We start from the raw sequence: 26,238 nt of genomic DNA on the forward strand, positions 1-26,238 counted from the left end.
TTTGGAATACACATCCCTCACGCATGCCGTGAAGGTTTGAGGGGTTCCAAAAAGTAGCACCTCCCTCCTTGCCTCAATCTGGAACCAACCGGGAGAGGCTGCGGAGAGCCAGGTGGAGAGCCAGGGGACCCTGCGGTGGTGGGTTAGTGCGGGTGTGGACCCAGTGACTGCAGCCTGTGTGTTTGTTCCTTGGCTCTTGCACCTGAGGAGGAGGCAGATGTGGTCACGGGGTCGCAGACAGAACTGGAAATCAGCAGTCCCACTGCTGGCTGGCCACATAGGGATGGGACAGTGTTGGCGTATGTGGTAAAGAATGAAAATAAACCCCTAATTCGAGCTTTCACAAATTAAGTCAAACATTTTATATTAATGAGCCAAATCACAAAACAAACAGCTTGCTATTCACCATGAGAGCGCGTATGGGACTTTGTGGGCCTTTTCAGAGAACTGATGTAATCAATTCTTAGTTAATCACAGTTCTTTTAACATCAGGAGTAGAACACAATGTATCAGGATCAAAGACAAGATTCTGTTCGTCTGTTTGCTGTTAGGTTGTTTTGCAGATAATCTTCCCCCTGCACACACACACACACACCCCTCCCCCCCAGCCCCCACCCCCGCCACCATGAACTTGGATGTATGCCAATCTATTTTCCTTCCCTGGTAAGACCTAAGTTTTAAAGCTCTCTTGCAGAGCTCGGCATTCAAACATGTTGGTGTTCTTCCTCTTTCTAATCAACCTGGTTATCACGAACATTTGTGATCATTTCTTTACTGATGGTGCCAGTCTGCATGAGAGACCCCGTGTCCCCCGAGAGATCCTGACATGTCCGCTCGCTTCTCCGTTCGTGGTGTTTGGAGTCTGAGTCTTTATGTCCCATGGCTGCTCAGTTATTCAGGGGTTTACTGTTTAAACTTCTTCGGACTTGATTTAGGCTTTATTTCCTCCTTCTCATCTGGAAGGAGGGGCACAGAGGTGCCGGGTTGACCGAACTCTGCTCTTCGGTATCAGTGTTGGAGCCTGCAAGCCTGCAGCAGGTCCTCATGGCTCCGTAGACTTATTCTGGCGCCCGTGACCTTCTCTCTCCACGTTTCCAGACCGTCCATCTGCAGTGGGTCCCAGCAACTCGGAGAGCATAACTTGTTTATTTAGAAGGTGAGGGCTTGCTTTGTTTGCCACTGCCCGAGGGCCACGTCTTTTGAGGAGAATAAAGTGAGAATCACCCCCCAGGAAGGCTGTCTCTTCAAATGGAAACAGGAGGAGTGTTTTCACTGTGTTTAAGAAAGAATCTGGCCTTGGCATTTATGAACAGAAAAGGGGAAGCTGGTAGGGATTATTGAGGGACTTTGAAAGTACAGGAAGCCCATAATCGAATCTGACAAATAAATACATAGATCGATGCACACATACAAGCTCAGCTTATGACTTTCAATAGTCATTTTGAGAATTTATGCTTTCCATTGCTGTTATTGTCTTTATGTTACCTTTTGCAAATTTATTCTTTTGAATTGCCCACAAACCTTCCTTTGGAAGAGAATGCATGCCTACATTTGGCAAAGAGAGCAAGCATATCATCAAGTTGCTTGATGCCATTTTGATGGGACTGACAAGTCACATTTACTGGAAGGGTGGTAGACATATGGGGCATGGTTTTCAGTGCTAGGCACGCGTTACCGAGTTCGTCCTCACCACAGTCCCGTGATCTCACTGCCATGACCATCCCGGTCTTACAGATGAGGACCCTGAGACCCAGGGAGCTGAGGGCACCTGACCTAGAAATGCAGCCTGCACTGGACCTAGCAGGTCTGGTTGATGAATCCATCATTTTAAGCATCAGGATGTCCTACCTGTCTGCACAAGAATGAACACAGCACTAGAGAACAGCATGGAATTTCCTCACACTGTCCACACTTTTATTCTTAAACTGTAACAGAAAACAATATCCAGGGAGGATATTTACAGGAAAACACTGCCCAACTCTATGCTTATGAACATAATTTTTGTAAATTTTATGGTTTTTTTTTTAGAAAACATATGAGTAGTGAAATTATTTCAGAAAAGTAAAAATCTGGAAAAAAACAAGAAAATATTGAAAAAAATTGTCAGAGATTTCATCTAAGAATAGCTCTGCACTTAAGTTCCTTCTCAGGTTGCTATGCCAAATTGGCTTCTTTCATCTGTCAAAGAAATTGTAATTTCCACATGACACAAACTACAACAGATCACTGGAAAAATGGTGAAGACTTACAACTTCTTTTATGGAACTGGATTAATCCTCATGTGACAATCTCTCAAAACATGAAAAAGAGAAACACAGCACAACTTTAATTACTTGGATAGATGGGACATCTTTAAGTAAAGTAACAACTAACCAAATCCTGCAACATATTCAAGGTTGCCTTCACCAGAATGCTCTGGGAGGTACTATTTATGGAATAAAAATGTATAACTGGGAAAGACCATTCAACTTTGAAAAAGTGCATTTATCAAGTAATACACATATAATTGGTTATAAAATTAGCTATTTATATACCTGCTGAATGAGAATTCTAAAATTTTCTTCTAGCAGCAAAACATTTTCTGCAGTTATTCTAATACGCAATCCAATATGTAAAGTAGATAACCCAGAGAGTTTCTGTGTTTAAGAAAGTAGATAACCCGGAGAGTTTCACTGTGTTTAAGAAAGAATCTGGCCTTGGCATTTATGAACAGAAAAGGAGAAGCTGGTAGGGATTATTGAGGGACTTTGAAAGTACAGGAAGCCCATAATAGAATCTGACAAATAAATACATAGATCGATGCACACATACAAGCTCAGCTTATGACTTTCAATAGTCATTTTGGGAATTTATGCTTTCCATTGCTGTTATTGTCTTTATGTTACCTTTTGCATAAAGGTAACACCCCACTGGTGCCCGAGGCCAGCAAAGAAGCAAAATTTAAAAAACAAATAAATCGTTAATAATATGGGAAAGCATTGTATATTACTGCTAAATTAATAAGGAAGACTCCAAAAAAGTTAGTATATGATGATCCCCTGGTGTGAAACAGAATATACTTTGATTCTCCAAATGCTGAGCTTCAATTATATGCTAAGAAATATAGTTGTGTTCCTTTTTGTTTCCTTCTTCTTTTCTGTGCTGACCGTATTATTTCAACCAGGGTCAATGTGTTTTTAAAGGGTGTTTCTAGAAGAGTCCAACATTTCAATCTTATTTACCTCCTCTCCTGCCTGTGCTCCCAGAATGCCTCCCCACTCTCTACCCCTCACCCTCCTGTACCTGTGCTCTCAGGGTCACAGATACCCTCTGGTGGCCAAGTCCAACACACACTTTGCCATGCCCGTCCACTTAGACCTATCTGCGGCATTTGCTGAATCCTCTCCTGCTTCTTACTCAGTAATGAGTGTTCAGTGAATGTACAATGTACAGCCCTGATGTCATTCTCTTCCCGTTTTCTTTAGTCTTCCCAGAAAGCCTTTGCAAGCCAATGGCTTCAGTTGTTATTTATGTGAATATCATTTCCAGATTAGCATCTTCAGCCCAAAGCTCTCCGTAGATCAGCCATCGGCATTTTTTCTTGAGACCCTACAGGTCCTTTATACTAAACAGCTCCCCCATGAAATTATTCTTCTCCATAAGAACTGGTCCTGTACCTGGATGTTCCAATGCTTTCTTATGGAACCATTGTTCACCTGTTTTTCTGAGCCCAGACTTACCCAAAGCCAGGGGTTCTCCAAGTTGCCTCTACTCCAAACCTCATATCTCTCGATTCTTCTCTCCCATATCCTATAAAAGTCAGTGAATAAAGGAGGAATGAATGTAGCCACGAAGAACAGAATAGGAACAAAAAGTATGTGTAAACAACACAATTGGCCCAGGAAGTGAAAATGTAAACTATTGTTGACTATCAGTTTCAAAACTCATTTTGCACTTTGCACTCAGAGCCTTCTGTTGTGCTTATTGGAGCTTATATCCTATTAGGTTGTTCCAAAATAAACGTTTTTAGTCCTCATCACCCTCTACCACCAAACTGCATCCACTATAGTAGGAACTTAAAAGTCGTTGATGAAGAAATAAGGAAGAGAAAGAGTATCTCCTGACTTCTGTGGCCATCTCCATAAGTTCTGGTACTTTTTGACCTTAAAGAAATTTTAAATCTTCAAGTGGTACCTCTTCATGCCTTTTTGTCAATCCCACTGCTTTGCTTTACGACCCTTATTAAAAATGGAGGCTTTAGGGGACATTGGATGGTTTATAAGGACTTATTTTTAAGGAGTGTCTATGGTTGTGAAATACAACAACATTTGCAAGCAAATTATAGTAGCAAGAAGTGGATGGTTTAAATAGATGTTTTTTATTGAGTGACATGCAATAGAGGATGGTGCCGGTTACCGAACATCACGTCACACTTTGCTGCTTCACGAAAGAATGTAACCATCTTGGAAAACATTAAGATGGCAGGACAGGGAAGCAAACATAGTTATGGAAAACAAAGAAGATGCTGGGTTTGCCTCATTTTCTAAAGACCCGTAAACGTTGCTGCTTAACTGCAAATTTGAGCACTGGGGGTTAACTTTGTTGTCTTCCTGTTGCTTTTCCAGACTGTCCTCTTTCGTATTTTCCCCCTTCAAGTATCTTGTCAGTTACTGCCCACCAATTGCGCTTATTTCAGAGCCAACTGCAGGTAATGAGATGCTGATTGGGGATTCTAGAATTCACTTGCCGATGATTATGTGTTATTTTAACAGGAGAATGACAATAATTTCCTGTAATGCCACTTGTTAAGGTAATTATGCTATAATTGCCTTATCAAGGTGTCATAGAGGAGAGGGGAGAGACTCCAAGATTTCACAGCTGCTGTCTTGCTCCTTAAAGGGTTCTCTGGAAACTGCATTGTCAGCCATCGGGATAAATCCCTTCCGATTGTTTGAAACCTGAACATGATTGTCCTGGGCAGCTTATGTGACCTTAAAATGAAGTTTTTCCAGAGTTGATTTTTTTGTGTGTGTCTTAATATAAAAACTATCTGCACCAAGTTGCAGATACACTGAAATGTGGAGTCTGAAGAGTTTGTAGAAACTGTGGATTTAAGAAGAAGCTAAGTATCAATACATATAATAGCATGAAGTAAAGGGCATGTGTATCTAAAATATACAAGTCAAAAACATGGGTTTTCCAGTTACAATCAATTGAATATGATGTCCATAACATAGAAAAATCAGCGCTATCGTTGACTTTATAGATCCACAGTGAAGATTATTTGTTCATTTAAGTAAGCCCTTATATCTGTATTGTAGTTATCTGTATACAAAAGTATTCAGTGAATATGGGGCCCTGTTCTAAAATATTAAACAAATGCTCCTAAGTTGAGAAAATTCAAGTATATTTTCTCTGCACACATTAAGCTTCTATTTTGTTTGGAGACAGAGACAATAAGAGATATAAACAAGTAAAAAGACAGTGAGGTAAACAGTGGTGAGTGGTAACAGCGAAGAATGAGGCCGAGAGGGTAAAGCACATGCCAGGGCTGAGGGTGGTATGTGGATAAGGCAGAATTTGAGCTCAGACTGTAGGTAGTTGAAGGAGTTAGCTGCACAGTTAACAAGAGGAAAGTTTTCACAGAAGGTCCGGAGATCCTGATGTGGTATATGGATGGTGTAGTTGAAAAGTGGCAGAAGGATGGTGGCTGAGTGGGGGGAATTGGGGCAAGAGAAGTCACAGATGAGTTCAGAGAGGAGAAAGGGGCTGGGATAGTGTAGGATCTTATAGGTCACCGTAGAGAAGCTGGCTTTTACTCAGAGAGGGATGGGAGCCCTGGGGTGTTTGGGCAGATGTACCGAGTCTTCAGTTTCGTAGACAATTCTGATCACTGTGTTGGGAGCAGACTGCAGAGAGGCAGCCATGGGGATTCCAGTTACTAGACTATTGAAATGGAGCTCGGGACTGGTGAATGGATGGTGATGGTTTGGCCCACAGCATTGGAACAAGAAGGGACAAGAAGTGGCCCTACATGACCTCCCAAGAGACTAAGTGTGGGGAAGACTAGGGGGAAGAAATGAAAGGACAAAGTGAAGGCTTTCAGCCTATCCCCCCTGGGAAGCACAGCTGCCGTGATCTGGGGAGAAAGATCAGCAGCTCAGGTGTAGACATGTTCAGTGTGAGCAGTAAGAAGCTAGATGAAATATCAAAGAAGGAGTTGTGTGATGACTCTGGTTTTCCGGGAGAGAGAATAGGGATTTGTGTGTTTAGAAAGGGATATTTTAAAGCCAGTACACGCTAATAACAGAGAAAAAGATGATGTGGGGAAAAGAAGGAGCCCCTGGACACAAAGTCCTGATGGAAGGAAGAAAGGCAACAGAATCACCTGTCCTTTCATAGCAGGACTGTTTCCTCCCCTTCGCTGTATGTGAATGAGGCAATGGCTGCAGAAACAGGTGGGGACGACAGGGCATTTTCTGCCTTATGCATTTCTGTGGGATGTATTTTGGGAAAACACCCAACATATGTTTACTTCTACATATATTTTAAATCCTGCATCCTCTCCTCTATTAATATCTACATCTTAAAGCTGAGCTTCATTGCCTCAGGAAAGAGAACACAAAGAAACCTAACAAATGTTAACCTCTGGAATTTTGAGGTCCTAATTAGACATTTTAAAAACTAATGCTGAACAATCGTTTGAACGTCAAAGCACTTTTGACTTCTAAGAGCCAGGCTCTGTTGAGAAGGGATTTTTTATCTTCAAATTAAAAATAGCTTAGCTAAGAATACCTATTACTAGGTGTTCAGAGCATGGAATATAAACCCTACTGCACCGAGATGAGGAGAACAGTTTCTCCCCTACTGAGAACAAGGAAGAATTTCCAAAGTGCTATGAGTTCAATCACCAGGCAGAAGGGAGACACTAGCGTGTGGCATGAACTTAGATGTTGCCTGAGAAGGGTCTGAGAAGAGGTTCTCTCAACACCTTGGGGTGCAGCCATGTGTGGTGAGAGATATGCCTGACTGTTTCAAGGTCAGCAAACAGGGAAGCCTGGTGCCTCATTTCTTAGGTGTAGCCCCGAGGATAGCAGTTCTTTTAGAAAAGCCTGCAATCCATCATGGTGGCTAAGAAGTAGAGGACAGATGCACAGAGTCCCTGGAAAAATGTAGTAGGATGCAGTCCCATGGAAACCCGTACATCCCAATGTGGTTTGGGGAGATCAACTAATCTCTGTGGCCAAGGAGATAATGCAAGTGAGAGAGTCTTAAGCCTAACACTGTTTAAAGGAGAATTTGAAAGATGGACAGATGGATGGATAGATGGATGGTAGGGTGAATAGACAGATGTAGATAGATGATAGATAGATATAGACTGAATGGATGGATAAATGATAGATGATAGATAGATAGATAGATAGATAGATAGATAGATAGATAGATAGATGATAGAGTAGATAGGATAGATAGATAGATAATAGCCAGGTGGACTGATGGATGGATGGATGGATGGATGGATGGATGGATGGATGGATAGACAGATGATGGATGCATACATACATACACACATACGTAATACATATTGAATCCAAACTGACAATACTAACCCTAATCATATAAGATTTCATTTGTTGCTTCACATTTTAGAGGGTTTTGTTTTCCTTCCATGCTTCTATATTTACAGAGACAGCTTTACAAATAGCAATTTACTATCAGAAATCTAAAGTCTGATGAGTTTGTCCAGGATGCCATCCACGAAAACATCCACCAGCATCCTGTTGCTGAGTTTTGAGTTGTCCTCCAAGTTGGGCTGAGGCTTCTCTGAATGCTCGTGAGGACGAGCAAGTGGTGTAGACACCGCCGGGCTTCTTCTCAAAGGAAAACACACGAAGACTTATTTCACCTTCTACAGGACACTTTTCTTGTTTTCATTAAACTGTCTGAACACTAATAAGACTTAGTATTTCCTTTTTAAATGAAACAGAAATAGATGTTTCAATTCCAATGGCTAATTTCAAGATAATTTCCAAGGTCAGTCCCTAAATCTTTCATTCCTTTAAGGTTCAAAACTGCCCCCTTCCTCTCTGGACCTTCACCTTTCCCAAGGCAATCTTCTGAGACACTTCTCTCAGACCTCTGCACTCAAGGGACATCGAACAGTCCCTCTCCAGACCAAGGATGGCCACCGCCCATTCCGGGGTGACAGTGCTGAAGGCTGACAATGAGCATGGAGACAGTGGGAGATCTTGCACGCCTTCCTGGAGGAGCACCTTCTGGGTGCACCTGTCATGAAGCCACCCCTCAGCTGTGTGACCAGGTGCAGGCCACTTAGGACTCTCTGCCTCAGTCCGCTCGCCTGTAAAGCTGGGAAAAATAGTATTGCCCTTTCGTGTTTATGCAAATGGAAATCTGTGCACATCATCTCAGAGATACACAAATAAGAAGGAGTAAAGGGTCCAAAAGAATGAGGATGTTGCCTGTGGTTCATTGAAACTGTGAAGACAGAGAGAAAGAGACAGGGAGAGACAGAGACAGGGAGAGACAGAGACAGAGACAGGGAGAGAGAAACTCCTGATGTTGTGGTCACATCTCATCCTTCCAGACAATAAGGAAAAGATACTAGTATTTTAAGAAGGGCATTTTGCTATGAATAGTTTTTCACCCTCTCCCTTGTTATTTTCAGTACGTGTAAGTTATGTTATGAAAAGGAATTACAATCCACTAATGAATCTCTCTTCGCTTTTGAAATAAGTGGTTTTACTCATTCCTGAATATTTCTTTAAAATTGGGTACAGTCCAGTTTTATAGAAGGAGGAATGGCAGGTAGAAATCATTTATCTTGAACGTTCACGTTCTGATCCAATCTTTGGTTTTATGCCCACATGTGTTACATCCGGGTTCACTGGCAAAATGAAGAGAAGTCTAGTTGGCATTAGGGACCGGGATTTGGGAAGCAGCAGAAACCTGGCTGGGGGTGAGAGGGCCGCCCCCACAGCACAGGAGCCATGCCTGGGGCGGGAAGACCGGGTGAGTGCAGCCCTGAGTCCATCCTGCCCTCTCCCAGCTGTTAAATAGATGCTTTGTTCTCTCTGACTCACTGGTTTGATGCTTCTTAAATTTTTCCATAAAAACACGAAGTGTTTGCACAGGGATCCCATGGACGCGATCCAAGCAACCAGCAGGGGCGAAGACAGGAATGAAGCTAGCACCAGGTGGAGGGGCAGCTCTCAGCAAGCAGAGACAGACTGCCCCCCCCCCTCTTCTGCCACCCAAACGGGACGCCGTGACAAAATGTCGTGGGACAGAGAACCGTGATGAAGGTTGTAAAAAGTTAGAATTTTGCCCTAAAGTGAAGTACTCCCAGAGCATTTTCTTATCATCCCATTGGCTTCGGGCAGTAATCCCTTTTGTAAAAAGGAACAGTTTTCTGCCTTGTTAGGAAATGGACTCTCAGCTATCAAGATTGGGTCCAGGAGTGACACACACCGAGGGTGTAATTGTGTGTCTCTCTCTCTCTTTTTTTTTTTTCCCCTGGTTAATCTGACTCTATATTATCCAGTATATCTATGTTTTAACACTCAGCCTTCTTTAGTTGGGGATTAATATTTATTTCATTTTCAGTCACCAAATGAGTAAAGCAGCATTAAAAAACTTTAAAACGAAAACACTCCTTCCAGAAAGTTCTATGTCAAGACAGTATGATTTTAAGTACCAGGAGTGAAGAAAAGAGTAACAAAGTCGTGAGGAAGGTGTCGTATAATTCACTTGACTATGCTCCAGGAGTTCCACACACAATTAGTTATCAAAAAACAAAAGTACTTGATTGCCATAACATCTCTCAGTGAATGAGGGGAAATTAATTTATCAGCATTGCATTTAGTAATAAATATTTAATGGAATATTCTTTTCTTTTTTTTTTTTTTTTTTTAAGATTTTATTTGACAGAGATACACAGCGAGAGAGGGAACACAAGCAGGGGGAGTGGGAGAGGGAGAAGCAGGCTTTCCGCGGAGCAGGGAGCCTGATGCGGGGTTCGATCCCAGGACTCTGGGATCATGACCTGAGCCGAAGGCAGATGCTTAACCGACTGAGCCACCCAGGCGCCCCAAGGAGTATTCTTTTCTGACACATTCAAACTACATACTTTCTCGAGAGTGTCTTGTCAATTACATAGCATTGGCCAACCCCTCCCACATCACGTGCTGGAACTGGAGGTCATCTCTCCTTCCTGGGATCTGACTGAATAAACATACTGCTTTTAATGCCGACACCGGAGTTTAGATTTGGTGAGTTGGAGTGTTGCATCATTTTGTACTTGATTTTTCTAACATCCTGAGACATAACACAATTGAAGTAATAGGGTGGAAAATTATTACAATACCTGTTTCAAAACCTAGTATCTTCTTCCATTATTCTGACAAATATTTTAAGAGGGTTTTTTTCTTTTTTTTAAAATCCTTTAAAACATTTTATGAATGCATGCTATTTTATAGTTATGTCTTGGGGAAAGTTTCTCCTTTTTTTCATACCAAAGGAAACTTGGACATGAGTGTGTTGACCTATTTTTCCAAGCATGAATAAAATCTTAGAAATAATCATTTGAGATAAGGTTTTAATTTATGTTCTCTGACTTTCTCCTGTAGCATAGGTTCAGGTGGGTTCTTTATTTACTACAAGATAATGTGTTCCTCAGAAATGTGGACTGAGGGGCGCCTGGGTGGCTCAGTTGTGAAGTGTCTGCCTTCGGCTCAGGTCATGAATCTCAGGGTCCTGGGATCGAGCCCCGCATCGGGCTCCCTGCTCAGTGGGAAGCCTGCTTCTCCCTCCCCCACTCCCCCTGCTTGTGTTCCCTCTCTCGCTGTGTCTCGCTCTGTCAAATAAACAAATAAAATCTTAAAAAAAAAAAAAAAAAGAAATGTGGATTGGGCAATGGTCTTCAAATACTGATATCTCATTGAATCTAAGGTGTCATTGATTGCAAGGTCCACTGCCATTTTATGTCACATTTAGAAAGAGAAAGTGTTGCTCATGAAACCATCACCTAGAATTTATATTAAATTTACCAGGAAAAACCTTTAACATTTATTCAGAAAAATAGTTTTGTCATACATCTCTCTTTTTTCATGCATAAAACACAGTATAAATGAACTAAGTTGGTATTCTTATAATTTCTCTCACACATCAGCTTTTCAAAATACATTTTCTGTTTAGGTGTTAATTAGGTCCATGTACTTCTCAGTGGCTTGCCATTTTTCTTTGAGGCTTTAACAACATGGATGACACAGCACCCTCTCTGTGCTCTGTCGTTGTCCCAGAATCTTCTTCTAAACCACTGGCATACAGTCTGTATGTTTTGATGAATGTGAAGTTAGCGGTGACCATGTGTGACTACGGATCACAGCATTTATAAGATGCATCCTATTTCAGATGTGATAATGAAAAAGAGAGATAGAGACAGACAGAGAGAGAGGAGAGAGAGACTATATATATATATGGAAAGAAGGAGGGTATTCATATCACCTGTTGGATCTGTTTCTCTAGCAAGCCCTGACGAATACGCTCCACGTGTTCATACACAGGAAAGTTGCCAGACGTTCTGTGCCGTATTCATACAATACAACAACAGTATACACAACGTGGTTACATCTCAAAAATAATTCCCCAACTCAATACCAGCCCTTGATTGTTGCCTGATTGGCTACTGAAATTGTCTATTCCGCCTCTTGTTTCTTGCATGTTTGTTGGCAGACCAATAGAATAAAAAATTAGAGGTTGGAGCGTTGAACTGGTATTGGTTGTCCAAATGTATATACCAGAGATTCACCCCACTCTATTCTCAATTCTGCCAGCATCACCAACCTGTATGTCTGAGTAATCGTGAGGAAAGGTGCAGTGGCATGTCTTAATGTACACTTTTTTTTTTTTTAAATGAAATTTAAGATATATGGGGGTTGGTCAAAAGAAGACCTAAAGTAAACGAACCCTCTGAGCTACATTGGCCGTGATGGGGAGGGGGGTGCAGAGGCACGTGGTGAAGTTTAGAGTCAGGAAATTGTAACCAGGAGCCTGACAGCTAATGATTAAAAAAAAAATAAGTGCTGATAGTACCATGTATTGGATCCATCTCATCTCGCTTGGTCAAGTGAATTTGAATTTGATTTTAAAGTAATACTTCTGCGTGGTAATCTTTCTTCCAGAATAAGCAATTATAAGGCTTGATGAAGTAGCAGCAGCTAGAGAAGTTTGTGTCTGTGGAAAACAGACCAGATACTCCAGTTCTTTCTGTCTACACTTTGTGTACATTTAGCTCATTAATTCTACATTTTTAGGTGAGACATGTGCCTCCAAACTTGACCAAACACCAGATGATTTATTTCCATGGCAACAATGGTGAGATTAGGATGCAAGTTTGTAGTTTAAATAGGTTCAACTTGTGACTCACACCCTCCCTTGGCCAGAGTGTGCTTGTTTGGACAGGGGTCCCCATCCTCACCCACCCTCCAGCTCACAGTGTGAGCCTCATGACCATCCTGTGAGGCTGTCCTCCCTTCGCCATCCCTGTGTTCCCAATGCACTGTGCCTCTCTCCAGCTCGTCAGGAATGAAATCCTGCTTGGTTTTGCATGCTGATATAATATAACTCAGTCCACCTCAGACCTGAGGTAGTTAAGCTACCTGAGGGCAGAGACCGTCTCTGTTTGCCCACTTGCCTGGCCCCAGACCTCGTACAGCATCTCACACAATTGACATTCAGAATATCAATCGAATAAATCAAAATCATGGAAACCTTTAGTAAAATTCATCTCAGTGATTCTGCATATGTCTCTAAAATATATCTATTTATTAATTCAACAAATATCTATGTGCCAGGCCCTATTCTGGATGGTAGAGAAATAACAGTCCCTACTGTTCCTCCCCAAAAACTCACTTCTGTAATAGAGGGAGAGATGGTTATCAAAAGAGAAACTTATACAATGTTTGAGAAAGAAATATGTTTGTTGCAAACAACGCAGAGGAGGACATGGAGGGTGCAGGGGTGGGATCATCAGAACAGAGCCATCTGGGAAGACCTCAGTGGAAGGTGGCTCTAGAGTAGACTTGCAGGAGGTGAGGAGGTGAGCCAGGCAGACCTCTGGGGATGACCATCTTTTGTGGAGAGAAGAGCATGGAAGCCCCAAGCCTGGAGCAGGTCAAGGGACAGTCAGTCTGGAGCGGGTCCCAGAAGGGCCACTGGACATGCAGCCCAGCAGGTGGCAGGCAGCAGCGGGGGGAGGTGTTCTGAAGTCCCAGGGAAGGTGTGTGAATCAGCTGGGGGAGGTGTGGCAGGTCTGGAGTGAGCAGACAGGTTGATTTCAGGTTCACACTCTTCCTCACTTTGCCCATTACTAGGTCCCTCTGCCCAAGACTTGACCATGGCGGGGTCCACCCTCTTATTCCCAATGTCTGTGTAGAACATTTCACCATACAGGTTCAACAAGTGATGATGAATTTAATAGCAATCCCTCTCTGGTCAAAAGTATTCATGTATCTTTTTAAAAATTAAAATGACAGCGGACCCAATGAGAGAAACCTGTTCAAAATACAGCAGCTGGTTCTTCCCTCAGGAAGTTTGGTGATGCTTCCCATCCTTGGATTTGGGGAAATAAATCTTTACTTTGATTTCTCTTTCCTCAGTTTGGTCTTATGAGGAAGTGATTTTTTTGTAAACACAAGCCCCCTTAGCAAAACTCCATGCAGGAAGTCTGAGTGCATTTCTGGAGAGAAAGGATAAACAGCTTGTATAATAATATGTGGTTCATTAGCAAGATCCTTTCCTACATGTGCATGGACAGGATTACCTCCACCACAGGAGATATCACCAAGTTGAAGTTTTCCTTTGTATTTGCCATCTCTCCTAAGTAACAGAGGGCTGGACAGATTGGGCATAATATTCAATCCACTATGAGCCAGGCTTTCCTCCGTGAGGACTTGAAATGACAGTGGTTGCTGTTGAATATGATGACTCTGTTTTTCGTTTAAAATATAAATTAGTTGATCTGAACATTTCTTATTTTGTGGGTCTGCACATTTTCTAGAGCCTGGACATTCTGAAGAACAAGGGATAATATTTATATATTCACCTAAAAACATAATTTAAAAGGTAAGGGGCATCATCCTAGGCTGGAAAGCTCAGGAATGGAGATCTCTGTCCTGGCCTGTCCTTGACTATTTCTGGGATCTTATTAAGATCATTTAATCTTCCTTTTGTGATTTTTAAATATCACAAAATGATGTGGCTGCCATGCTGCGATTCTCCCACTCTACCCCTTCAGCACAGATGATGTAGCCGACATTCTGAGCCATCTTATTCACCCCTGGGGCCATATCAATATTCGAGATCCAAGCATCTCAGCTCAAGTCTGAGCGGCACTCACCTCAAGGCTCAGATATGTCCAGAGGCTGGGGCTTGCGGTGGTTTTCTGCATTCTACCAGAAGCAAGTCAGCCAGTATATGTGGCCCATTAACGATGCCTCCGTAATCAGGGTTCAGGTCTATGGTTAGAGAACATTGCCTGTCACTGAAATTTCCCTGCACACTGTCCCCACGATTCATGGCTAGGAGCTAAAAAGCAGCTACTCCCAAAAGCTGAAAAAATAATCAGTGTGACCTTGGGATCAAAGCTCAGCATTTCCTTGGGACTGGTGTTTTGTGGTATTGCTGTGCTTCATCCTGCAGGGGTGAGGTAGGTGTTGGGGGTGAGCAGCTCCAGACTGACTTTCTTTATGGTGTCATGACCTCTTGTCAGCCAGTGGCTTTCCTAGCTGCTAAGAGCTTTCTAGGCTGTGAGCTGATGGCAATGTCACATTGTCTGCCTTCACAAGGTATGAGAGCAGTAGGAACCCAGCTGTCCAAATCCATGCACACTGAGAGGCTTTGGAGACTTTCTGGAATGTGTGTGTGTGAGACTCCATCCATAATCCCAAGCCAAGGGAGGAAGAATTAACTGGGAATGAGTGTCCAGAGTGGTGGCTAGGAATGCAAACCAGAGGCATATTATTATTTGTATGACTTCATTTATACCCTTACTAGGCAAGTATGATCTGGGAAACATGCATCATCTAGTGGTAAGCAGAAGTGAGCTCAGAAACAGAAGGAACTCGTAATCTGTAGTTGGCAAGTGGAGGTGGGTACCTGGGAGCGAAGTGCAAACGTGGCTGTTTGCACTTGGTGGGTACCAAAGTCATCTGAACAAACGTACTGTTCATAAAACTGGTGTTCAAGAAAGCTGGAGGGCCATGGTGGCCCTTCCTTCCTCTAGGTCCTCTGAGATGCTCCCACAGGAAGATGTCTGGGAAAGCCACATTCCTAGACTACTTAGACGTACGCCCATGAAACAAACTGTGAGTGCAAGATCCAGCTCCTGGATGGTGTCTTCGTACAAAATCGTCATTGGTTGCACTGTTCTGTCTTTCCTCCTTCATACTTATTGATGTCAGTTGCATCCATGTACTTACTAAGCCATCATTCATCCGTTAGTCTACCGAGATTATGGAGCTTCTGCTCTGTGTTGAGCATCTCGCTCTGCATTGAGGAAAGAAAGATTAATATAACAAATTACCGAAACAAAAACTCCTTCAGCAAAACTTGTATTTTTTAATAAAAACTATGTAACAAATTATAGTTCTCTTTTTATCTCGATTGCTAGGAAGCTGATGTCAATTTAATACTCTGCAGAAAAAAATTTATTATACATGCCAGGTAAACTACTTTTTGTTTTCTTTATGATTTCTGATTTTTCTTAAATTTTAATTATTTCTTTGCATATGATCTTGTATTGTAAGGTCTGGATATTTTTTGAAACCAGGGAAGGTATGAATTCCAAGTAAGAAAATACCTAATGATTTTACTCTAAGGAAATCAGTGATTTTGAACAATTCCTATCTGATCCAAGTAACAATTTCACTGAGGTAGGAAAATGTTCTCCATGCATCCCTTGCCGCAACGTCCCGGAAAATGGCTGTGATTAAAACAGGCAGCGACTGTGTCTACCCAAAACGAAAAGGTTCTCTATCCAAAACGAAAAGGTTCTCTTGAGTGACTTTTTAAATACACAGATTTTGCTGTGTTTAATATTTCCACCAAACGCTGTCAAATAAATAAATCTTTTTTTTTCTTCAAATACATACATCTTAATGGAAAAATTTTGTGTCATTTATTGTACTGAATTTTGACTACTGGAGAAATGCTATTCTCTGAGACAGCAGAGAGTGTTAATTTTTTGTGTTTTATTTTTTTGAAGTGCATGCCAGTGCTTATGTTCAAAGGTTTCACTAAAAAAATGCATTTGAAAGATGCACCCTGACCCCAGATCAAGGGGCAAGTGTGGGTCTCTACATACATTTGCTGGGAATGTATTCAGGCACGGACCTACAACTAAGTGAAAACTATTTAGGTTGCCAAGCCTAAAAAGTTGACCTACACATTTGCCATCTGGCCCTTGGGATTCATCCCGGTTAAGAATAGCTTTTATGGTCATCATTTCGTCTTCATGAGTTTGTGACCTTAATTATTATCCGAATGACCATAGGAGCGGAGACAGGGAATAGCACCTACAAAGGGGAAGCGAATATAATCCCAGGACTCTGCACTCTTTTTAGTACTAGCTGCATTTTACTCTAAAACCGTAAATAGCTTTATTTCTTGTTAATGGAGTAATTTATACAGTACCTAGTATCTTCATTGACAGTACTCTTTATCCTGTAGCAAACGTGCGGCATGTACCGAATCAATTGCGTGAGTTATGGAGAGCAGCGCGGAGCTCCATTCTTCTCAATAACAAAGAAGAAAACACATTAAAAACGAGCATTGATGGGTTGGTGTGAGATCCGGTCAATGGGCTCTCCCGGAGTTGAAATTAAAAGGCAGTTAGGAGAAAATTGTTTTCTCCGGTCATCAGTCACAATGTGAAAGGCCTTTTTCACAATGATTAATTAAAAGCCCAAAAGAGAGAGCGAGAGGGAGTGAACTTTAATAAAGTATCAGGCTGGTTTTCGGTAACATCATGAGTTAATGGTCGGTGGTTTGCCTTGACTAAGTGTTATTGCTCTAGTCCATAATTTCATCTTGAAATGGGCAAGGGAGTGAATCTTCCTCTTCGTAATTGAGTATTGATTTGAAAATAAATGGCAGTGAAACTCCCACGGAACTGTCAGGATATATTCTGGACGGCACTGACAATAAGTGATTTCTGGTTCTCATGAATGCTATGGGTCAGCTTGATGTCAAGGCGCAGAGAGGACAGGTGCAATCTGCCTCCCGTTCTATCAAGTTCCCCACACTCCATGGATGAGACATCATGGGACAAGACGTTCACATCCCCCGGGCCCGGCTCAGACTCCATTAGGAGCCTCCTTTGTAAAATGTTTCTTTGAATTTGGAAAACAATTTTAAAACAGCAGGTTCCGACATTTGGCTCTTCTTCCAAATAATAGCCTCTTGCTAAATACTGTGCTTATGGAATACTTTTCAATGCATTTTCAATGGAAGGGAGTTAAAATGTCATTATAAATGTTTCAGCGGGTTTGATAGATTTCCTTTACAAGTGGTAAGTAGTATAATTGGGTGTGATCTAACCAGGCACAAAAATGACAAAAGACACTTTTCATTCTGTGGTTGAGTCTCATTCAGTGTTCATGGATTGTCCAACTCTGTCGATGTGGCACGGCAGACGGTAGTGAAAGGTGACTTCTGGAAAAAAACAATATCACAGGAGATTTAGAGGGTTATATTGGGATTCTAAAACAAGAAGTCCTTTTACAAAATGCTGCCAGATTGATAAATCCGTGAGATAATACATCAGTGTTCGTTAACAGCAGTGAAAGCTATAGTCTTTGTTTTTCCCGATCGTGAAGGCCTTTTAAACCAAAGCTTCCCATCTTGGATTTGTTAACCCAGGATTTCTGAATTGATATTTACCATTTTCACATTAACAATATTATATTGTACGGAAGGTAAGGAAAAACTACTGTCTGGGAACATGTCTTGGTGTGTCCTCCTTCCTGATTCAGGACCAAGCCGTGCAGAGCAGAAGGATTGTGCTGATTTCATGGGAAGTCCAGCTCTTGCACCTGCTGGCTGTTTAAAAAGAAAAAAAAAAAAAGAAGAAGAAGCTTTCCCAGGTGATTTGCCTTGATCAGGATAGAAAAGTTCTTATGCTTATTTGGCTCTGGAAATCCTCTTCTGGAAGGGCAACGATGCTTTGGATTGCCTATGGAGGCGTCTGACAGTCACAGAAACATGGTCCCCTCAAGCCCTCGTGTGCAGCCTGGGGTTCCTCCTCCTTCCCTGGGGCTATGTAGGATTTATTAGGCAATACTAATATCCGGTAGGCATCAATTAAGACAATTAAGTGGAATTTTATAAATTATAAGAAATGTGGGCTAGGGGTGGATGGCTATTGAAGGGTCTCAGTTTGGTTTTCCAACCTTTACATCCCCTCCTGGAATGACCTGGTGCAGCCCTGAGCAACTGACCCCACTCCCAGGGTGGCCCCCAACTCCCCCGGGACCTGATTCTCTGGGTAAAGTCAGATATGTGGGTTTTTAACATCTGCAAAGGTGCATTTAATGCACAGGTGAAACATAATACTTTTATTATAAAAATGGAATTAGCTATTTGCAGAAGTATGCTGAAGCATGATGCAAATAGAAATCAGCACCCTACAGTTTATTGGTTGCATTTTTGGATCTTCATATGCACGCTTTTTCAGTATTTCTGAAAATTGTACCTATATGCAAGACTCGGGTATCTATGAGAGCAGTACTCAAAAACAGTATGCTTTTTAAAGGAAGGTTATGAGCAATTTTTGTATTTGTTCACCTTAACAAAAGTGCTGGTTATTTTACTAGCAAAAGGTGGTGTCCCTAAATTTTTCAGGCTGTGTGCTGCTTGGATGTGAAGCAGATACTCAGAGGAGACGAATGGCTTTGACCAGAAGAGTAAATTAAAGCTGACCAACCCTGCTTTGCCACAAGAGGAGACTGAAGCCTTGGCTTACATCCTCTAATTCAGGGATTTGTTGTGTGGACACGGGGTGGAACTCAGGACTGTTTCCTGAGCCAGTGATGCTGAGGTAGAAGTTTGCAGAGTGACAGAGAGGTCCCTGCGGCAAATCCCTGGCAGCCCTGCTCCATCATGGTGCTGCAGGAAGCCCACCGTGGGCTCTGGAAGGCAGCACCCTGACCCCAGATCAAGGGGCAAGCGTGGGTCTCTACCTGCAAGCCATCCCCCTAACTGCTCATATTTCAAGGGGTCCACAGCACGTTGGGGCACCCTCTCATTCTTTCCCTCTTCCAAGCTGAGTTTATGGTTTATTTTCGTGACCTTTCCACAGATAAAAATGTTGAGGGGAGGACACACCAAGGGGCTTACTCTCCTCACACAAATCCTTCAAGCGTTGCCCCAGGGGGTATCGTGGAGGAAGGCTCGTAGAGCGCAGGGAGATGTGTCTCCAGGCTGGAAAAGTCTCATTGACATTCACGTTATAATTATCACAATCTTGGTTGCAACTTGGACTATAGTGTTCACCTGCTTTTCCATCCCTGTGCTCGTAATGGAGATCAATTATCATCCTGTTTAAAAAAGGATTCAACCCCGGAGCTACCCACGTGTCCTTTGTGGCCAATTCAGGAATGAATAGAAGGGGAAATAGGGATGATTTGCCTTCTTATGGTTTTATAAATTTACTCAGATTTCAAAAGGTTTCAGAAGTGCCTTTAGTATTGGGGTTTATTCATTTCCTCTTCTTTGCTAATCCCCTGCTCCTTAGTGGCAACGCACTATCTCCTTGGGAGGCCAACAGCGCTTCAGCCGTGGTTCAACACCACAAAATCACAGCCTAACCAGCCAGTCCAGTGAACATACAGGTTGTAACAGGAGGTGTTAAGGGTTGGAATAGAATTCGGAGTGCGGTCCTAATGATAATGATGCAAGCCCGTCCCTCCTCATAAATTTGATTCTCAAAAAATAAATAAATAAATAAAATAAAATAATAATAATAATAATAATAAATCAGGCGGTGTGTTATTAGGGAGGGTTAGAACTTTAATCTTATTTTAACTGAAGAAGAACTAAAATTCAGAACAAAATTACGCACTGTGGATCATACGCAAATAAATGACAAGTCTGGGATTGTCTCTGGCCTTCTGCCCCCAAATGTAATAGGCGTTCCGCTGATAACCAAGGGAGCGGAGGCATCTATGCACTTTGCAGCAATGTGGGGTCTGGCCTCATCTCAACGCCTGGGGAAAGAATAAAGCCCCCCAGGAAACTGCAGGTTGGGTCCCTGGCAGCAGCTCTCCACCGAGGCTGCGTCTCTCCACGATGGCAGGACGATTTAGGGCATTGGTGTTTATGCAAAGAGAGCACAGAACTGCAATTACCTGCTCATCTGTTCTCCAGCCTGACTGTCAATCATGGAGAAGTGGTTGTTTGAAAGTCTTGTCAATCAGAGAGTTCATCTCACACGGAGGTCTGTCTGAATCCGTTCCTCCCAGCACGGCTCCCTTTGTGTCTCTTAAACAAAATGCTTAATTCTGGTCACCGCCTTGCTCCGTCTCTACCCACACCCCCACATTCTCTCCATTCCGTTTAAAAAAAGTGGAAATTGTGTGATTTATATCCATCCATTAGGCTCACAGGGGTTGCCGCTGGAAATAGAAAAGGCTTCCTGGAGCCCCGGGTGGTTACGCATTCGGGGTCTCTGATAATGCACCTGTCCCACGCGCCTCACACTTCCTGAAACAAGTAAATCTCATTCCTCATCTGCTTTCTCCAAGAACTGCAATTCACCTCCACGCATACCTAGTTTCTCTTCCCGGGCAATTGGTCTCGGCTTTGTCATTAGTGGAAAAATCTCTGGCCTCTCACACAGGCTTCTGCTTAACAAAACGAAACTGTGCATTGCATTCAGGGCTTAAGGTCAACAGTTAAATTGTTCTTGCTCCAGAAGACACGTCTTCATGGGCTGAATCACATCCATGAAATTAGCGTCATTTGTACCTGTAATAAAGATACAGGTGAGGCAGGGGAAGGTGGCCAGGGGGAAATGCTTAAATTCTCTGTTCTCTGCCTAGAATGCGCTGCTACAAATTATCTAATTTTCATTTATTTGGAGACTTGTATTAGCAAAAAAAGATTGAACATTTTTTGATTTGAGGACATGGAAGGAAGCCTGTGGCTTGACTCGAAGCCAGCAGCCCGGGGGGGCCTGAAATCAGAGCTGGGTTTTCTCCAAGCAAAGGTTTTAGGGCCTACGGTCACCTCGTTGGTAAAGTGAGCCATTATCCAGAATGCCCCGGAGCTGCCCTGTGTTTCTAAAAATGATGTTCGTGCCAGGTATGCAGAATGCGGAGAAGATTAACGTTATTATAAAATAACCAGAGAAATCTGGGATTCTTAGGAAGAGGCAGAACTATCATTACTGTGGGGTCCACTGTCTTCCCCCAAAGAACTGCAACTGGGGACAACTTTGGACGAATGATAGCAAAACCAAAACTTAAAGAGAAAAGGACAAAATAAAAGGAAGTGGGGAGAGCCCCCACCGCCACCCCCACCCAGAGGAGCCGGGGATGTTGTGAATGGTGGTGCAGCCTACAAGGCTGTGGGAGGTGGGTACCGGCCCTGATCTTGGGAAACCTGCTGGCCCTGCCCCCATCTGTGCGGACACAGGGCTCTGCCCCAAGTGTCCACAGGGCATGTCGGGTAGAGCTGACAAAAACAGGATAGCTGGCCACTTCAGATGGATGCTTCTCCTTTCTTCGAGGCCCCTGATCCTGGTGAATGACCAGGTCGGGGCTGTGTTTGCCTGATTCTCACGGGTGACGTGTCCCAAACTGAGTCTGCATCCCCTACCCAAGCAGGGGCCGGCCCAGGATGGTTCATCTCCTAAGTGGTGCGGGCAACCATTTGGCCACAATCTCGGGAGGCACCTGATGCCTCCCCGTTCCTGTCACATCCTGTGCCTCACACCACAGCCGCATTGTTACGCTCTACCTAAGACCCGCTGGCTCACCCTTCCAAACCCAAAACCATCCCAATCCTTCTCCCCGTTGCCCTGCTTTTCCGAGTCATGCCTTCCGACCCTGCTCTCCCCCTCCTCAAATGGCAGCATCTCTACAGTCAACCCTTTGTCTTGTTTTATTTGTCTTTGTTAGTGTTTGTGATTTTTGGAATTCTACACATGTATTAAATTACTTTATAGCGTTTCATTTTTCCTCTTAACGAAGATGACGAAGGCGATGACTTTGTTAGTGTTGGGATCACGCAGAGGCACCGCTCAGGGCTCCCGAATATCGGCCAGGGGCGTGCAGTCACCTGACAGCCTGTGTGTGGCACTCCGAGAGCCCTGGGGGCTGCCCCTTTGCACCCACCACCGTGCTCATACCAAGCCCGTGCCTCCCTCAGGCTGCTCCCAGCCCAGGACTCAGCCTCATGGGCACACAGTGACAGCATGCTGCTGGTTCACAGGTCCTGTCAGTCCAGGAGTCCCCGCCAGCCAAGCCGGATCATTGTCAGGGCGCCCCCTGTGCTCCCTCACCCCCCGCCTTTCACAGGGGTCAGACTTGCCTCCCAGTCCAGGGCGTTCCCTGCAAACTCATGGGTCCCTCACAGGCATCTTCCCCTTCGTGCCTCTTGTGGGTGGGCCACATCTTGACACCTGCTTCTGGAGGGTCTGAGCTCGCCGAGGCAGTGGCAGGACCACTCCTAGAAGCCACCCACCGAGACGCGGCTTGGGGACTAGATCCCTCATGTGCCCAGCACTGAGCATGTGGTCTGGCACACAGTGGACACCAAGAAATGTTTGTTGAAGAGTTGAATAAAGTGATGAATCAGCCCAAGTGAAGGAAACTAATCAAAATTCAACCAAACTATTTGAAGTAAACATCCCTGGTTCCCAGTGAGCCTGCCTGTCCGGCCAGCCTTCTAGGCTGACTCTCAGTGGGTGTTTGGGATCCAGCATGCAGAATCAGCATGCTACCTGAAGCCTCTGATCCTTGTCATATAAAAGATATTCCAATCACACACTAAGGAGGACAACAAACATATTGATACCCATCTGATGTGTACTATGCATTCTGCAAATATCTTTTTATTTTATTTTTTTTAAATTTATTTATTTGAGAGAGAGAGAATGAGAGAGAGAGAACACATGAGAGGGGATAGGGTCAGAGGACGAAGCAGACTCCCCGCCGAGCAGGGAGCCCGATGCGGGACTCGATCCAGGGACTCCAGGATCATGACCTGAGCCGAAGGCAGTCGCTTAACCAACTGAGCCACCCAGACGCCCTGCATTCTGCAAATATCTTGAAGGGGTAAAGAGAGGTGGATTGTGTGGTCACCCAGGTGATGGCAGTGCTGGGGAAGGGACACAGACTCCCCGGACAATTACCAGCATAAAACAGCCTGTTACTGGGTCGTTGATTGTCCAATGGTGTGGTTCCTACCTGGTGTAGACAAGAAAGTCCTGAGAGCGTGCAGAGCAGGTTTATAGACAGTGACTTCAGCTGAGGTTGGAAATGCAGGAGGATGTTTTCCCCTATATTTAAAAACACGTACATTTTTTTTTTTAAGATTTTATTTATTCATTTGACACAGAGAGAGAATGAGAGTGAGAAAGGGAACACAAGCAGGGGGAGAAGGAGAAGCAGGCTTCTGGCTGAGCAGGGAGCCCGACAAGGGCCTCGATCCCAGGACCTTGAGATCATGACCTGAGCCACCCAGGCATCCCAACACATACATTTGTTTATTCTAAAGTGGTCCAAACACAAAGTAGACTGAAATGAAACCAAACCAAAACCAAAACAATTACAAGAGAACAAAAATGTTTGCACTGAGAAGTAACATTTCCTTTGCCACACATCTCTACCTCAACCTCTCTCCCCAAAGGCAGTGGCCAGTAAGATCTCAAAGCGGTCCTGCTGAAAGGTTTTTGTATATAAATGAATAAGATACATTTCCTTATTAATGCAGAAAGAAATAAAAACTGTGAATGTTATTTGATATTTAACAATGCATGTGGGAGCCTTTCCGATCAGTGCACATGCAACCATCTCCTTGCGCTGGAAGGTTGATAGTTTCTTGTTGCACTGATAGGCCAGCAACTGTTTTAATCTGCTTCCTATTAATTTCCTGTTTATGTAGGTATTTGGGGGGAGTTTTCCTGTAACAAAGTCCATGGCACATTCTGTGTGCATGTGCACCTGCCATCTATTTTCCACTGTATGTGGAACTTGGGACTCCTTTCTTCTTGGAACTCAGCCAGACTATGGCTTTTATAGATATTAATAAATTAAAATTTTAGGATGCCAAGAAGCAAGATTAATCAAAGGGTTTACACGAGCTGTATTAAATGTACTGTGAATTAATTCCTAGATGTCTGTGTTGCCTCCCGCTCAATGCCTGAGGATGACTTTTTCTCCTCACCCAAACTGTCTTGGTCCCTGAGTGAGCACCGCTTTCCTCCTGGGAACAGACAAGAGATGGCGTGGTCCCACAGCCGCAGGGATGCTGGAAACACCCCCATCTGTACGGAGGGGTGTTTTATTCAGCAAAGCCTACCCCACTTTGGCTTTCCTCAGGGTGGAAGTTGGGTGCCTAAGAATACATCCAATCACAGCCTTCTATTCCAGAACACAGAGTGGTAAATAGATGTCTGTACAAGAGAAATGGTGAATCATTTTGAGATACCAAAGGGCAGGTTTTTCCTTACATTATTTTACAATCAGATAGTGATGTTTCATAGAGAGTTTGCTGATGCTATCCAGGCCTGTGGATATCCCTGGGACTGTCGTGTGGCTTAACACCAGGAGAATATAGTCAGAGTGTATTAATTTTTGCTTTAAAAGGAGAAAAAAAGTGCTATGGGCTGATGTCAGAGACACTCGGGTGAGATTTAAGAAATTTTTCTAAAAAATACCAATAACGTTAAATTCTTAGCAATGGAATGGTGGTGTCAGAAAAGCCCCGTGATTTTTAATTTTGAAAGATATTTGCAAAATAATCTCTAAATATTGACACTTGATGCTTCTCTGGGTGCATTCAATTTGGGAGAAGAGGGAACATGGTGGGAATGGTTCTCCTCCATAACTGTCTGGCCCCTGGCTACCCTGTTGTGAATCTTCAGTGCTGAGCTCTAGTGGAACCCAGGCCCACGAATGACAGAACCCCGAGTTGTACTTGACTGGCTGAGGGATCTCTTCCTCTCCCTCCTCCGGGAGCTCGTTCATGGGCTGTGCGCCTACATTTCCAGTGACCCCTCCCAACTCCCGCTTTGTGCCCATTGAGAGTGAAGTTCCAGTTAAAAATGAACTTAGCAGAAAATAGTCTTTAGTGTGCCCGATGAAGACTGGTAACAATGAAAGATTTATACCAAATGTTTGCTCCCAGTTTGATTACAAGGCATTATATTGGGACACATTATATAAATACCACTCTGGGTTATAATTCCCACTTATTATAGCAGGCTTACATGAAAACTGAAAACATTACAACTGTAAGTTGCCGTATCATTACAGTACTTAAAAAGACATACATTTTTTTTTTCTCTAAAATGAAAGCAATTTAAACTGAAACATTGTAAGTGTGTTTTCTGACACACAACCCCATGTTGTTACAAAACATGGTAATCCTAGGGTCTCTGCCAAATTCTAGCACCTGAATCGAGAAGCTGTTTTTGACAAATGCATTGCTAATTACTGTTGGCGCCACTCAGCTCTTAGAATGAATAGCTGTTGTACATGGTGTTACTCTCAAGCCGAGTGACACCAAACAGTTATTGTAAAGAAGGAGCAGGTGAAGCACCCCGCCATTTTGTTCATTAGTGACAACAATGATGCATGATTGTGCCTCCTTGTTCCTGTAGCCTTGTCCCCATTATAGGTCAAGTCATCAACAGCAATTAGTCCCTATCCCCCTCCCACAACACACCAGAAACAAATTATCACAAGCTTGGTGGTGTGAAACTATTCTCTCACAGTTCTGGAGACCAGAAGTCCAAAATCAGGGCGTCCCAGGGTGTCCCAGGGCGAATTCACCCTAGAGGCTCAGGGGAGCATCTTTTTGGTGGTTCTCCATTAGTTCCTGGTGGCTTCCAGCAATCTGGGCATGCTTCATTCCATCACCTCAATCTCTGCCTCTGACTGCACATCAACTTCCTCTCCTTGTCTTTCTCTGTCATAAGGGCACTTGTCATTGGGTTTATGGTCCAGCCCTAGTCCA

The sequence above is a fragment of the Mirounga leonina genome, unplaced genomic scaffold, assembly GCF_011800145.1.
Source record: "Mirounga leonina isolate KUSES-001 unplaced genomic scaffold, KU_Mleo_1.0 Mir_175, whole genome shotgun sequence".
NCBI lineage: Eukaryota > Metazoa > Chordata > Mammalia > Carnivora > Phocidae > Mirounga > Mirounga leonina.